The following is a 15,755-nucleotide window of genomic DNA, read 5'->3' as shown; positions in this document are numbered from 1 at the left end:
AGAGCTCTTGATGCTATGAACAGCTCAGTGTTGTAGATGACATGAGCTAATTTATGTATGAACAACTCAAGGCTCTAGATGCTATGAATAGCTCTGGGTTGTGGTTAACCTAGACAACTATAAGTCATAAGCTCAGGGCATTAAATACTATTAAGAACTCAAGGTTGTGGATAACATGAGCTACTATAGGTCATGAGCTCAAGATTTATAACAACTATAGGTTATGGTTGACATGAATGACTACGGGTTGTGTGTTCATTACTCGTCATGTTATAAACAGCTTAGGGCTATAGATGATATGAAAGATTATGGGTCGTGAGCTCAAAGCTCTTTGTCCTATGAACAACTCAAGGTTGTGGATGACAAGAGCTACTCTAAGTCATGAGCTCATGTCTTTAAATGCTATGAACAACTAAGGTTTGTGGATGACATGAGCTTCTCTTAGTCGTGAGCTCAGTGATTTAGATGCTATGAACAAGTTTGGGCTATGGTTGACATGAACGGCTCCGGGTTGTGAGCTTGGGGCTCGAGATGCTATGAACAACTCAAGGTTGTCAATAACATGAAAGACTTCAGGTCGTGGGCTAAGGGCTCAAGATTCTATGAACAACTCAAGGTTATCAATGACATGAAAGACTCCGGTTCATGAGCTCAAGGCTTTAGATTCTATGAACAGTTTAGGACTATGGATGATACGAATGAATCTCAATTGTGAGCTCAAGGCCTTAGATGCAATGAATAGCTCTGGTTTGTACATGACATGAAAGACTCTAGGTCATGAGCTTAGAGCTCTAGATGCTATGAATAGCTCAGGGTTGTGGATAACATTAGCCACTCTAGGTCTTCAACTAAGGGCTCTAGATGCTTTTAATAACTCTAGGTTGTGGTAGACATGAACAACTCTAAGTCACTAGCTGAAGACCTAGAGTTCAAGGCTTTAGATATTATGAACAAATCAGGGCCGTTGATGACATGAGCCACTCTCGGTCGTGAGTTCAAGGATTTAGATGTTATGCCCAACTTTGGGTTATGGTTGACATGAATAACTTTGGGTCGTGAGCTCAGGGCTTTAGATGTTATGAAGTGCTCAGGGTTGTCGATGACAAGAAGGGCTCCGGGTCGTAAGCTTAAGACTCTAGATTCTATCACAACTCTAGAAAGTGCCCCCATCAACCTCAGAAACCATCTCCATAAACACACCTCACAGTCACGAGGTGAGCTACTCTCCCCACATTTATTCCCTTGCTTCACCACCAAGAATCCATATGGATTCATGGTGGGCTATAAGGAACTCAAACCAAGGCCCAAAATGGACCCAAACTATTGCCCAAGACCGATCTAGAGCTTATGGGCCCGAGCCATGTAGGATTTGGGCTTTGAAATCACCAAAATCAGTGCTCTATACAAGCTAGCCCAATAAACCGGTTGAACCGGTTGCTAACCCGTCGAGTCGGTTGAGAAAAAATTTGAAATTTTTATAGAATATTCCTTTAAGAAAAAGGAATCCATAAAAAAATGGTACACAATTCCGAGTTTGGATGAGGAAGATATGATCGAAACAAGCCCAAGTGCTCTGAATTCAAACCTACTCGTATGAACTTTAGCTGAACTGAAACTTTGGGGACTGGTCGAGCCTATTGAGAAAAACATTTAAATTTTGATAGAATATTCCTTGAAGAATAAGGAGTCCATAAACAAAACGGTGCGTGATTCTGAGTTCGGATGAAGGAGATATGATCGAAACAATCCCAAGTGCTCTGTATTCGAACTTGCTATGATGAACTCCAATTGAATTGAAACTTTAGGGACCGGTTCAACCGGTTGAGAAAAAATTTGAAATTTTGACAAAATATTCCTTGAAGAACAAGGAGTCCATAAAAAATATGGTGCATGATTCCAAGTTTGGATGAGGGAGATATGACCGAAACAAGATCAAGTGTTTCGTATTCGAACCTTCTCCTATGAACTCCAACTGAACTGAAACTTTGGGGACCGGTCGAGCCAGTTGAGAAAAAAATTGAAATTTTGACAGAATATTCCTTGAAGAACAAGGAGTCCATAAAAAAAATGGTGTGCGATTCTAAGTTCAGATGAGGGAAATACGATTGAAACAAGCCCAGGTGCTCCGAATTCAGACCTGCTCCTATGAACTCTGACTAAACTAAAACTTTGGGGACTGGTCGATCCAGTTGAATTTTTTTTTGAAATTTTGACATAATATTCCTTGAGGAACAAGGACTCAAAAAAAAAAAAAAAAAAACAGTGCATGATTCTGAGTTTGGATGAGGGAGATATGATCGAAACAAGCCAAAGTGCTCCATATTCGAACCTGCTCCTATGTACCCTGGCTAAACTGAAACTTTGGGGACCAGTCGAACCGGTTGAGAAAAAATTTGAAGTTTTGAAAAATATTTCTTGAAGAACAAGGAGTCCATTAAAAAAACGGTGCATGATTCCGAGTTTGGATGAGGGAGATATGATCGAAACAAGCCCAAGTGCTCCATATTCGAACCTGCTCTTATGAACTCCAACTGAACTGAAACTTTAGGGACCGGTCGAGCTAGTTGGGAAAAAATTTGAAATTTTGACAGAATATTTCTTAAAGAACATGGAGTCCATAAAAAAAATGGTACATGATTCCAAGTTTGGATGAGGGAGATATGATCGAAACAAGCCCAAGTGCTCTGTATTCGAACTTGCTCCTATGAACTCCAACTGAACTGAAGTTTTGGGGAGACCTCACTTCCTTCCTTTAGCATGATGTGAACAACTAGGGAATTAGCCATGAAGGCACTCCTAAATGAACTACAGACTCGCACTACATTGGACCGCAGATGAACCTACACACACATGCATAGCCTTTAGTGGTTCATAGCATCTTGAGGCGTGAGCTCATAGGATCTTGAGTCATTCATAGCCCAAAGTCTTTCATGTCTGCCACAACCCAGTTCATAACATCTAAAGCCCTGAGCTCGTGACCCGAAGTTGTTTATGTCATTCATAGCCCTAAGTTGTTCATAGCATCTAGAGCCCTAAGCTCACGACTCAAAGTCATTTATATTAACCACAACCCTAATTTGTTCATAGCATGTTGAGCCTAGAGCTCCTAACTCGTAGTCTTTCAAGTCAATAATAGCCTTGAGCTGTTCAAAGTATATACTACCCCATTTCATGACCCAAAGTCCTTCATGTCATCCACAACCCTGAATTGTTTATAAGATCTAGAACTCATAGCTCACAACCTCGAGTTGTTCATTTCAACCCCAACCTTGAGCTGTTCATAACATCCAGAGGCTTGACCTTGAGACCCAAAGTCTTTCAAGTTAACAACAGCCTAGAGCTGGCCATAGTATCTAAAGGCTTGAACTCAGGAGATGGAGTCATTCATGTGATCCACAACCCTAATTTGTTCATAACATCTAAAGCCTGAAGATCACGAGCTAGAGTTGTTCATGTCAACCATGGCCCTGAACTTTTCGTAGCTTCTATAGCCCTGAGCTCACAACCAATAGTTGTTCATGTCAACCACAACCCAGAGTTATTCATAGTATCTATAGACCTGTCCTTACAACCTGGAGTCATTCATGTCAACTATAGCCTTGAGCTATGCATAGTATCTCAAGCCTAAAGCTCAAGACCCGTAGCGGTTCATGTCAAGCACATCCTAGAGTTGTTCATAGAATTTAGAGCACTAAGCTCATGACTTAGAGTCATTCTTGTGAACCACAACCTAAAGTTGTTCATAACTTCTAAAGGTTTGAGCTCACGACCTGGAGTCATCATGTCAACCACAACCCTAAGCTCTTCATAGTATCTACCGGCCTGAGCTCATGACCTGAAGTTGTTTAAGTCATCTACAAGCATGAATTATTCCTAGGACCTAGAGCCTTGAGACCATGAATCGAAGTCGTTCATGTCAACCATTATCCCGAGTTATTCATAACATCTAGAGCCTTGAGACCACGACTTAAAGTCTCTCAAGTCAATAATAACCTTGAGCAGTTCATAATATCTAAACGCTTTAGCTCATGAGCCATAGTCGTTCATGTCATCAGCAACCCTGAGCTATTCATAGCATCTAGAGACTTGAGCTCATGACCCAGAGTTGTTCATGTCATCCATTGCCTTCAACTTTTCATAGGATCAAGAGCCTTTAACTCATAACCCATAGTCATTTATGTCAACCACAACCCTGACCTACTCATAACATTTAGAGCCTTGAGCTCATGACTCGGAGTCTTTTAAGTCAATATCAAACTTGAGCTATTCATAGTATGTAGATGCCTGAGCTCATGAGTCGGAGTTGTTCATTTCATCCATAGCCTTGAGTTATTCATACTAATATAGAGCCCTTTAGTCACGACTAAAAGTTGTTCATGTCAACCATAGCATCCAAAGCCCTAAGCTTATAACCCATAGTTAGTCATGTCAACCACAACCTAGAGCTGCTCATTGCATCTAAAACCCTTAGCTCACAACATGGAGTCATTCATGTCAACCACAACCCTAACCTATTCATAGCATCTAGAGCCCTGATCTCATGACCCAAAGTCATTAAAGTCAACAACAGGCCTGAGCTCATGAGTTAGAGTCATTCATGTCATCCACAGCCCTGAGTTGTTCACAACATCAAGAGCCTGGAGATCATGAGCAGGACTTGTTCATTTCAACCAAAGCCCTCAATTGCTTATAACATCTAGTGCCCTGAGCTCATGACCCATAGTTGTTCATGTCAACCACACTTCAAAGATATTCATACCATCTAAAGACCTAAGCTCACGACCTGGAGTCATTTATATCAACCACAACTCTAAGTTGTTCTTAGCATCTAGAGTCTTAAGCCCACGACTTACAGTCATTTATATCAACCACAACTAAGACTTGTTCATAAAATCTAGAATTTTGAGCTAATGACCTGGTTTCATTCATGTCAACCACAACCCTAAGCTCTTCATAATATCTAGAGGCCTAAGCTCATGACCCGGAGTCGTTCATGTCATCTGTAACCCTGAATTATTCAGAGGATTAAGATCCATGAGATCACAACCCGGAGTTGTTCATGTCAACCACAACCTTGAGCTATTTAAATAATCTAGAGCCTTGAGCTCACGACCTATAGTCTTTTAACTCAATAATAACATTAACTTGTTCATAGTATCTAGAGGTCATAACTCATGAGCTAGAGTCCTTCATATCATCCACAACCTAGAGTTGTTCATAAAATCTAGAGCCTTGAGTTCACGAAGTGGTGTCGTTCATGTCAATCATAACCCCGAGGTGTTCATAGTATCTATAGGCCTAACATCATGACCTAGAGTAGTTCATGTTATCCACATTCCTAAATTAATTATAAGATCTAGAGCCCTAAGCTCACGACCTCGAGTCATTAATTTCAATGACAACAATGAGTTGTTCATTTCATCTATAGCCATTAGATCATGACTTGGAGTCTTTGAAGGTAATAAAGACCTTGAGCATTTCATAGTATCTAGAGGCCTGAGCTCTTCTGCTAGTATCATTCGTGTCATCCACTACCTTGAGTTGTTCATAGCATCTAAAGCCTTGAGCTCATGACCTTGAGTTGTTCATGTCAACTATAGCTTTGAACTGATCATAACCTTTAGAGCCCTAAGCTTATGACCTATGGTCATTCATGTCAACCACAATCGAGAGTTGCTCATAGCATCTAGAACCTTGAGCTCATAACCTAAAGTCGTTCATGTCAACTATAGCCTTGACCTGTTCATAGCATCTAGAGCCTTAAGCTCATGACCCAAATTCATTGAAGTCAATAATAGCCCGGAGTAGGTCATAGTATCTAGAGGCCTCAATTGATGACCCATAGTCAGTCAAGTAAACCATAGCAAAGAGCTACTCATTGAATCTAAAAGCCTCAGCTCACAACATGGAGTCATTCATGTCAACCATAACCCTGACCTGTTCATAGCATCTAGAGCCTTGAGCTCATGACCCAAAGTCATTAAAGTAAAAAATAGGCCTGAGCTCATAAGTTAGAGTCATTCATGTCATCCATAACCCTGAGTTGCTCACAACATCAAGAGCCTTGAGATCATGAGCTGGATTGTTCATTTCAACTAAAGCCCTCAATTGCTTATAACATCTAGTGCCCTGAGCTCATAACCCATAGTTGTTCATGTCAACCACACTTCGGAGCTATTCATACCATCTAGAGACCTAAGCTCATGACTTGGATTCATTCATGTCAACCATAACTATTAGTTGTTCATAGCATCTAGAGTCTTAAGCTCACGACCTATAGTCGTTCATGTCAACCACAACCAAGAGTTGTTCATAAAATCCAGAACTATGAGCTAATGACTTGGATTCATTCATGTCAACCATAACCCTAAGCTCTTCATAGTATTTAGAGGCCTGAGCTCATGACCCGGAGTCGTTCATGTCATCTGCAACCCTGAATTATTCATAGGATTAAGATCCATGATATCATTACCCGGTGGTGTTCATGTCAACCAAAACCTTGTGCTATTCAAAGCATCTAGAGCCTTGAGCTCACAACCTAGAGTCTTTTAAATCAATAATAGCACTAACTTGTTCATAGTATCTAGAGGCCATAACTTATGAGCTAGAGTGCTCCATGTCATCCACAACCTAGAGTTGTTCATAGAATCTAGAGTCGCGAGTTCATAACTTAGTGTCGTTCATGTCAACTACAACTCTGAGGTGTTCATAGTATCCATATGCCTGAGATCATGACCTGGAGTAGTTCATGTTATCCATGTCCCTGAATTAATCATAACATCTAGAGCCTAAGCTCATGATGACCTTCAGTCATTCATTTCAATGACAACATTGAGTTGTCTATTTCATCTAGAGTCATTCGATCATGACTCAGAGTCTTTCAAGTCAACAAAGACCTTGAGCATTTCATAGCATCTAGAGGCTTGAGCTCTTGTGCCAGTGTCATTCATATCATCCATAACTCTGACTTGTTCATAGCATCTAGAACCCTAAGCTCATGACTTGGAGTTGTTCATCTCAACTATAGCTTTAAACTCATCATAGCATCTTGAGCCCTAAGCTTATGACCCATGGTCATTCATGTCATCCATAGTCGAGAGTTGCTCATAGAATCTAGAACCTTGAGCTCACAACCTAGAGTTGTTCATGTCAATTATAGCCCTGACCTATTCATAGCATCTAGAGCCTTAAGCTCATGACCCAAAGTAAATCAAGTCAATAACAGCTCGACGTAGGTCACAGTATCTAGAGGCCTCAGCTGATGACCCCTAGTCATTCATGTCAACCATAGCCAAGAGCTGCTCAATGCATCTAAAACCCTCAACTCACAACATGGACTCATTCATGTCAACCATAACCTTGACCTATTCATAACATCTAGAGCCTTGAGCTCATGACCATAAAATCATTCAAGTCAACAATAAGCCTAAGCTCATGAGTCAGAGTCATTCATATCATCCACAACCCTGAGTTGTTCACAATATCATGAGCCTCGACATCATAAGCTAGAGTTGTTCATTTCAACCAAAGCCCTCAATTGCTCATAACATCTAGTGTCCTTAGCTCATGACCCATAGTTGTTCATGTCAACCATACTCCAGAGCTATTCATACCATCTAGAGACCTAAGCTCATGACCTGGAGTCATTCATGTCAACCACAACTCTGAGTTGTTCATAGCATCTAGAATCTGGAACTCACGACCTATAGTCGTTCATGTCAACCACAGCCAAGAAATGTTCATAAAATCTAGAACTCTGAGATAATGACCTAGATTCGTTCATATCAACCACAACCCTAAGCTCTTTATTGTATTTAATTACTACTCAAAAAGTGCTCTATTATAGCTAGTTATAAACTCTTTTAAACACTTGAGTGGTATTTATTACCTTTTAACTCAATTGGCACATTAAAGACCCTTGCAAGTGTTACTAATCAGTTTTTTGCAAGTTTTGGTGCTTTTAATAGCTTTTTGATCATTAAAACAAGCCAAGAATGAGGAAGAACTTGGTATAGTCCATGGTAAAGCAATATTGAAGCTAAATTACATGAAAAATCCAAGTTATGGAGAGCTTCGAAGCCTTTTCCAAATCAATCAAGTATGCAAGGAAGAGAAACAGAGAAGAAATCTATCATTTAAGAATTTTGCAACCCTTTGCGAAATATTCGAAAACTTGCGAATTGGCCAAGAAGGAATTTCGCAAGCCTTGCAACACTGCTAAATTTTGCAACCCCTTGCGAAATTTTCACAACCTTGCAAAATCTTCATGTAATCTTCAGATATTTTTGCACCGACTCCGTTAGATTTTTATCTCAAGATATTTTGTGTAACTGCCTATTCTCACCTTGTAATCAGCTAAAGATCTTTTTAGATATTTAGGATATCTAATTGAGGGGTTAAAAATATCTCTCTATATATGTCTTAAGATATCTCTTTTTGCAATATCTTTGAATCTCGGAAGAAATTCTTGGGGATCACTTGTACATTTTTAGTAAGAAATATACAGAGCTTTGCTCTGCCTTACGTACTCATTTTTTTTTCTTTCTAGCCAAACAACCTTTGAGGATTTTTTCTCAGAGGATGAGTGGCTAGGCTTTTTTGTTTCTTGAACTAAAGGAAGCTAGGTAAGGGATCCGGATACAAAAGTGGGAGTTTTCCTTGTATCAATTTTAATGAAGAGAAGTTGTGACCCGTTAATGGTTTTTATATTTTTAGTTAACTTAAAATCCCTTATAATCACCTGGGACAACACTTGGAAAGGTTTTCAGACTCGATCCATAGAAATCCATTAGTTATCTCTTACGAGCCTCTAAGAGGTGGTTTAAAGGTAGGATTACCTAGAATAACCAACACTTGGTAAGCTTTTCGGACTCCCTGGAGACATCCATTAGTTATCTCTTGCGAGTTTTTGAAGGGTAATCCAAGGTTAAAGATCACCTTGAATGGCCAATACTAGGTGAGAGGTATGAACCATTGCAAGATGCATTAGTGAGAGGATTTTAGTGTTTGAAACCATTAATGGGAAGCAATGTAACACACCGGTTCAGGAAATAACTATAGGTTAAATCCCTAATGCAAGGAAAAGATCCAGAATCTCCCTTTTTGTATAAGGAACCTGAACCTAGCAACCTTAAACTACAAGAAACATTTTCTTTGTAATTAATCTCAGTTACAATTTTTGGTTAGTTTAAAACCAACCTTTTTCAACCAAAGATTATGTTTTCTTTTAAAGCTAACTCATAAAAGAAAAACCACCATTTCAGAGCTTTAACTAATATCACGTGTGAGATGAAAACCCATCCCTGTGGACGATCCTAAAACCACTATTCTATGCTAGCTATGCTACCCTAGTATATGGTGAATTAGGTTTATAAATTTTGTTGATAACTCCCGTCTGAGGACTAAATCAAGAGTACATCAATTAGGGATGAATCAAATGGCGCCATTGCCGGGGATGGTGCCACCTTACAGTGATATGATCTTCCTAGAACACTTGTGATCTTCATCACAAGTTTGGTGATTTTTTTCTTTTCTTTTACTAACTCTTTATTTTTTTTATTATTTGTTTTTTTTAGTTTATCTTCTATCTAGTTTTAGTTAATCTTTTTTTTTTTTTTTCTAGAATTGTTTTTCTTTTGTTTTTCTTTTTGTTTTCTTTGTTTTTGTTTCAGTTATTGCTAGTTGTGCATGCCATATTGGATACAAGACAGTGAGGGAAGACTTGTGAAAATAAAAAATCTCACGAAATAGAGTTGGAATTGAGTGTGGAAGTCATGGAAGCTACACCTTAAGATCAACATAGTCAACATGCTCGAGAGGAGAATATTAATGCATACTAATCCATGAGGGACTGTATGCATCCACCTCGTATGAGTGCACCGTCATGTATAGTGCCACCTACAGAGCAGCTAGTGATCCGACCACATATTGTGCCACTTCTACCTACTTTCCAAGGGATGGAAAGTGAGAATCCCTATACGCATATCAAGGAATTTGAGGACGTTTGTAATACTTTTCGAGAAGGAGGAGCTTCAATCGACTTGATGAGGCTCAAGCTATTTCTTTTCACTTTAAAGGACAAGGCCAAGGTTTGGCTAAATTCTTTAAGACCAAGGAGTATCCGAACTTGGACTGCTTTGCAAGGTGAATTTCTCAAGAAATTTTTCCTGACTCATAGGACCAATGGCTTGAAAAGGCAAATTTCAAACTTCTCAGCTAAAGAGAATGAGAAATTCTATGAGTGTTGGGAGAGATACATGGAAGTTATCAATGCTTGTCCTCACCATGGCTTTGATATATGGCTATTGGTGAGCTATTTTTACAACGGTATGTCTTCCTCAATGAAGCAACTCTTAGAAACAATGTGCAGAGGAGACTTCATGAGTAAGAATCCAGAGGAAACCATGGATTTCTTGAGTTATGTAGCTGAAGTTTCAAGAGGACGGGATGAGCCCAATGCCAGAGAAGTGGGAAGAATAAAATATCAACCTAATGCTTCTAATGTTAAGGCTGGGATGTATACTTTGAATGAAGATACCGATATGAAAGCAAAATTTGCAGCTATGGCAAGAAGATTAGAGGAGCTTAAAGTGAAGAAGATACGAGAAGTGCAGGCCATTTCTGAAACACCAGTGCAAGATATGTCATGTTCAATTTGTCAATCTTTTGAGCACTTGGTGGCAGAATGTCCTACGATTCCAGCTGCGAGAGAAATGTTTGGGGACCAAGCGAATGTTGTTGGATAATTTAAGCCTAATAACAACGCTTCATATGGCAACACCTACAATTCAAATTGGAGGAACCATCCGAATTTCTCTTGGAAGCCAAGGGCACCTCAGTACATGCAACTTGGCCAAGCACCCCCGCAAGCCTCAAGTCTTGAATAAGCCATTGTAAATCTTAGCAATGTCATGGGAGACTTTGTTGGAGACCAGAAATCCATCAATGCTCAACTCAGGCAAGAAATTGCCAATCTAGATAAAAAGATGGATGGGAGGCAAAATGATCTATCTCAGAAAATAAATAATCTCTAGTACCAAATCTCAAGGCTCATCAATCTCAACACAGTGCATGAGAAAGGAAAATTTCCTTCTCAACCTCATTAGAATCCCAAGGGTATCCACGAAGTGGAGGCTCAGGTGGGAGAAGCTTCACAAGTGAGGGAAGTCAAAGTAGTGATCACTCTAAGGAGTGGTAAAGAGGTTGATCTGCCTACATCCAAGCCAGAACATGAACTAGAGAGTGAAACAGAGAAAGAGAAGAGGGAGGAAATCAAAGGAAAGAGGAAAGGGAATAATACAAAGAAGGAGGACCTTGAATCTATTGTGAATGAAGAACCGGAGAGGACCATCAACCAGGAAGATATGATAAAGAAGCACACGCCTCCACCATTCCCATGAGCTTTGCATGGCAAAAAAGGAATAAGCAACGCATAAAAAATTCTTGAAGTGTTGAGGCAAGTGAAAGTTAACATCCCTTTGCTAGACATGATCAAACAAGTTCCGACTTATGCAAAATTCCTTAAGGACTTATGCACTATATAAAAAAAGGGTTAAATGTGAGTAAGAAAATCTTCTTAAATGAGCAAGTAAGTTCTATTATACAATGCAAGTCTCCAGTGAAATACAAAAATCCAGGTTGTCCTACCATCTAGTGATGATTGGAGAGACGTGTGTGGAGAAAGCTTTGTTGGACTTGGGAACAAGTGTGAATTTGTTACCCTACTCTGTCTACAAGCAATTGGGACTTGGAGAGTTAAAGCCAACATCAATCACTCTATCTCTAGCAGATAGATCTGTGAAAATTCCAAGAGGTATGATTGAAGATGTTCTAATTCAAGTTGACAAATTCTACTATCCAGTGGATTTTATTGTTCTTGATACAGACCCGGTTGCCAAAGGAACTAACTGTATTCCTATCATACTTGGAAGACCATTCCTAGGTACATCAAATGCTATCATCAATTGTAAGAATGGAGTCATGCAGCTACATTTGGCAACATGACGTTGGAGCTCAATATCTTTTATATGTGCAACAAACAATTCCATCTGGAAGAAGAAGGACCAGAAGAGGTGTGCATGATAGACAACTTAGTAGAGGAGCCTTATGATCAGAAAATGCCAGAAGATTTAAACGAGAGTCTTGGGGATCTAGATGAAGGGTTACCTGAACCCTTAGATCTGCTTGCTACTTTGCCTCCTTTGAAGATGAGAGAAGAAATTCTCCCTTTATTAAATGGGGACGAGACACAAGAAGCTGTTAAGGAGGAGCCCCTAAAGCTTATGCTAAAGCCATTACCCATAGAGTTGAAGTATGTATACCTGGAAGAGAACAAGCAAAGCCCTGTTTTATTTCTTCATCTCTTACAACTACTTAGGAGGATTGTCTACTTGAAATCTTCAGGAGATGCAAGAAGGCGATAAGGTAGAAAATTTCTGATCTAAAAGGGATTAACCCTTTAGTCTGTACTCATCATATATACATGGAAGAAGAAGCTAAGCCAGTTCATCAACCCCGGAGAAGATTGAATCCTCACATGCAAGAGGTGGTGCGAGCTGAAGTGCTTAAGCTACTTTAGGCATGTATTATCTACCCCATATCAGATAGCCCATGGGTGAGTCCTACGCAAGTCGTGCCAAAGAAATCAGGGATCACATTGGTGCAAAATGATAAGGGAGAAGAAGTTTCTACACACCTCACTTCAGGTTGAAGGGTGTGTATTGATTATAGAAAGTTAAATGATGTAACAAGGAAAGACCACTTCCCGTTGTTGTTTATTGATCAAGTGCTTAAGAGGGTCGCAGGCCATCCATTTTACTATTTCTTGGATGGTTACTCCAGGTATTTTCAAATAGAAATTGTTGTTGAAGACCAGGAGAAGACCACTTTCACATGTCCATTTGGAACCTACGCATACAAAAGAATGCCTTCCAGCTTATGCAATGCACCAGCAACATTCCAAATATGCATGCTAAGCATTTTCAGTGATATGGTGGAGCGTATTATGGAAGTCTTTATGGACAATATCACTGTATATGGAAGTGCGTTTGACGGATGCTTAGTCAACTTGGAAGTTGTGTTGAACCGATGCATTGAAAAAGACTTGGTGCTTAACTGGGAGAAGTGCCATTTCATGATACCCTAAGGTATTGTCCTTAGGCATATTATCTCAAAGCAAGGCATTGAAGTAGACAAAACAAAAGTTGAACTTATTGTCAAGTTGCCATCGCTAACAACTGTCAAAGGAGTAAGGCAATTCCTTGGCCATGCTGGGTTCTATAGGAGTTTTATCAAAGATTTATCCAAACTTGCAAGACCTCTTTGTGAACTATTGGTAAAGGATGCTAAATTTGTATGTGATGATCGATGTCAATAGAGTTTTGAAGAACTGAAGCTATTGCTGAAAATTGCTCCAATAGTGAGAGCTCCCAACTGGCAATTGCCCTTTGAAGTGATGTGCAATGCCATTGACTTTGCTATAGGAGTTGTTCTTGGGCAAAGAGAAGATGGAAAGCCCTATGTGATCTACTATGCGAGCAAAATGTTGAATGAAGCGTAAAGAAACTATACAACCACGGAGAAAGAATTGTTGGCTATAGTTTTTTCCTTAGACAAATTCCACGCTTACTTGGTAGGGTCTTTCATTATGGTTTTCACTTACCACTCGACCTTGAAATATCTATTGATTAAACAAGATGTAAAAGTGAGGCTGATTAGATGGATTCTCTTGCTTCAAGAATTCAATCTTCAGATCAAAGACAAGAAAGGAGTGGAAAATGTGGTAGTCGACCATCTGTCAAGGCTGCCATCGCACATAATTCCCATAGTTTGCCAATTAATGATGATTTTCCAGAGGAGTCACTCATGTTGATAGAAGCCACCCCTTAGTATGCTCATATCTCTAACTATCTACTAACCAGAGAAGTTCCAAGTGAGTGGAAAGCATAAGATAAGAAGCACTTCTTTGTAAAAATTCATGCCTACTATTGGGAAGAGGCATTTATATTCAAATATTGTGTGGATCAAATAATACGGAAGTGCGTCCCTGAGTAAGAGCAACAGGGGATCCTCAATCATTACCATGAAAGCGCATGTGGAGGCCACTTTGCTTTTCAGAAGACAACTATGAAAGTATTGCAATCGGGATTTTGCTGGCCATCACTTTTCAAAGATGCCCTCACCATGTGTAGGAGTTGTGAAAAATGCCAGAGGCTTGGGAAATTAACACATAAGAACATGCTGCCTTTGAACCCCGTTTTAATAGTTAATCTTTTTGATGTCTGGGGCATTGACTTTATGAGACCTTTTCCTATGTCCTTTGGCTACTCCTACATCTTGGTGGGAGTGGACTATGTTTCTAAATAGGTTGAAGTGATCCTATGCAAACATAATGATCACAGAGTTATTCTCAAATTTCTCAAAGACAACATCTTCTTTAGATTTGGAGTACCCAAGGCTATAATCAGTGATGGGGGTAGTCATTTTTGTAACAAGCCGTTCACAACTCTCTTAGCCAAGTACGGGGTGAAGCATAAGGTAGCTACACCTTACCACCCTCAGACTTCTGGGCAAGTTGAGTTAGCAAATTGGGAGATCAAAAACATACTGATGAAGGTGGTGAATACGAGCAGAAGGGATTGGTCTATTAAGCTTCATGATTCACTATGGGCTTATAGAACAACTTACAAGACCATTCTTGGAATGTCTCCTTATCGCCTAGTCTATGGCAAAGCATGCCATCTCCCTGTTGAAGTGCAATACAAAGCTTGGTGGGCAATCAAAACGCTCAACATGGACTTGAATAGAGCCGGCGTGAAGAGATTTCTAGACTTTAATGAGATGGAGGAACTGAGAAGTGACGCGTACAATAATTCAAACATTGCAAAACAAAGAGTGAGAAGGTGGCATGATCAGTTAGTCTCCCGTAAAGAATTTTAGAAGGGACAAAAAGTCTTATTGTATGACTCTAAGCTCCACATCTTCCCAGGAAAGTTGAAGTCAAGATGGATAGGCCAGTTTACTATCCAACAAGTGTATTCAAATGGAGTAGTAGAGCTACTTAATTCCAACAACACCGGGAGTTTCAAAGTCAATGGCCAACATCTCAAGCCATTCCTGGAGCCATTTTCTCAAGACAAGGAGGAAATCAACCTCCTTGAGCCAAATCAAGCTTAAAAAGACAAATGGTTAGTTGGACTTAGTCTGTCAGAAGACACTAAGTCCATATTTTTTGTTTTAATGTTAATTTCATGTTTTACTGATTTATTATATGTTTTAAATTGAAGTTTCTTACGTTAATTTTATTTTGTTATGATTTAATTTAATTTTTTATGATCAATTGCAGGTGGATTCAAAAGCAGATGGAAAAAATTTTCAAATTTTTTTTGAAGGAGGAAAAACAAAGCAATTCGCAAAGGCATGCGAAAATTTCGCAACCCCAAACCAGCCTTGCAAAAAATTCGCAAACCAACTTTGCCTTGCGAAAACATTGCAAAATTTGAAAAAAGTTGTGAACTTAGTTCGTAACTCAAAAACCCATTTCACAACCTTGAGAATTCCAACGGTCACTATACGAAATATCAATGATCAAAAGGAAAGCTAAAGGTCACTTAAAAATACTATTTAAAGACCTTCAAAGCCTATCATTTCGCACGCCTCATTCCCCATTGCAAAAAAAACCCTTCACCACTTTGCGAATCAGTTTTCCCCCCAATGGACATCCTGCGACCAACCATTTGAAGAGGCGACCTACACCT

The sequence above is a fragment of the Vitis riparia genome, chromosome 18 (assembly GCF_004353265.1).
Source record: "Vitis riparia cultivar Riparia Gloire de Montpellier isolate 1030 chromosome 18, EGFV_Vit.rip_1.0, whole genome shotgun sequence".
In the NCBI taxonomy this organism is placed as follows: Eukaryota; Viridiplantae; Streptophyta; class Magnoliopsida; order Vitales; family Vitaceae; genus Vitis; species Vitis riparia.
The sequence above is the reverse complement of the archived record's forward strand: the minus strand, read 5'-3'. Positions refer to the sequence as shown.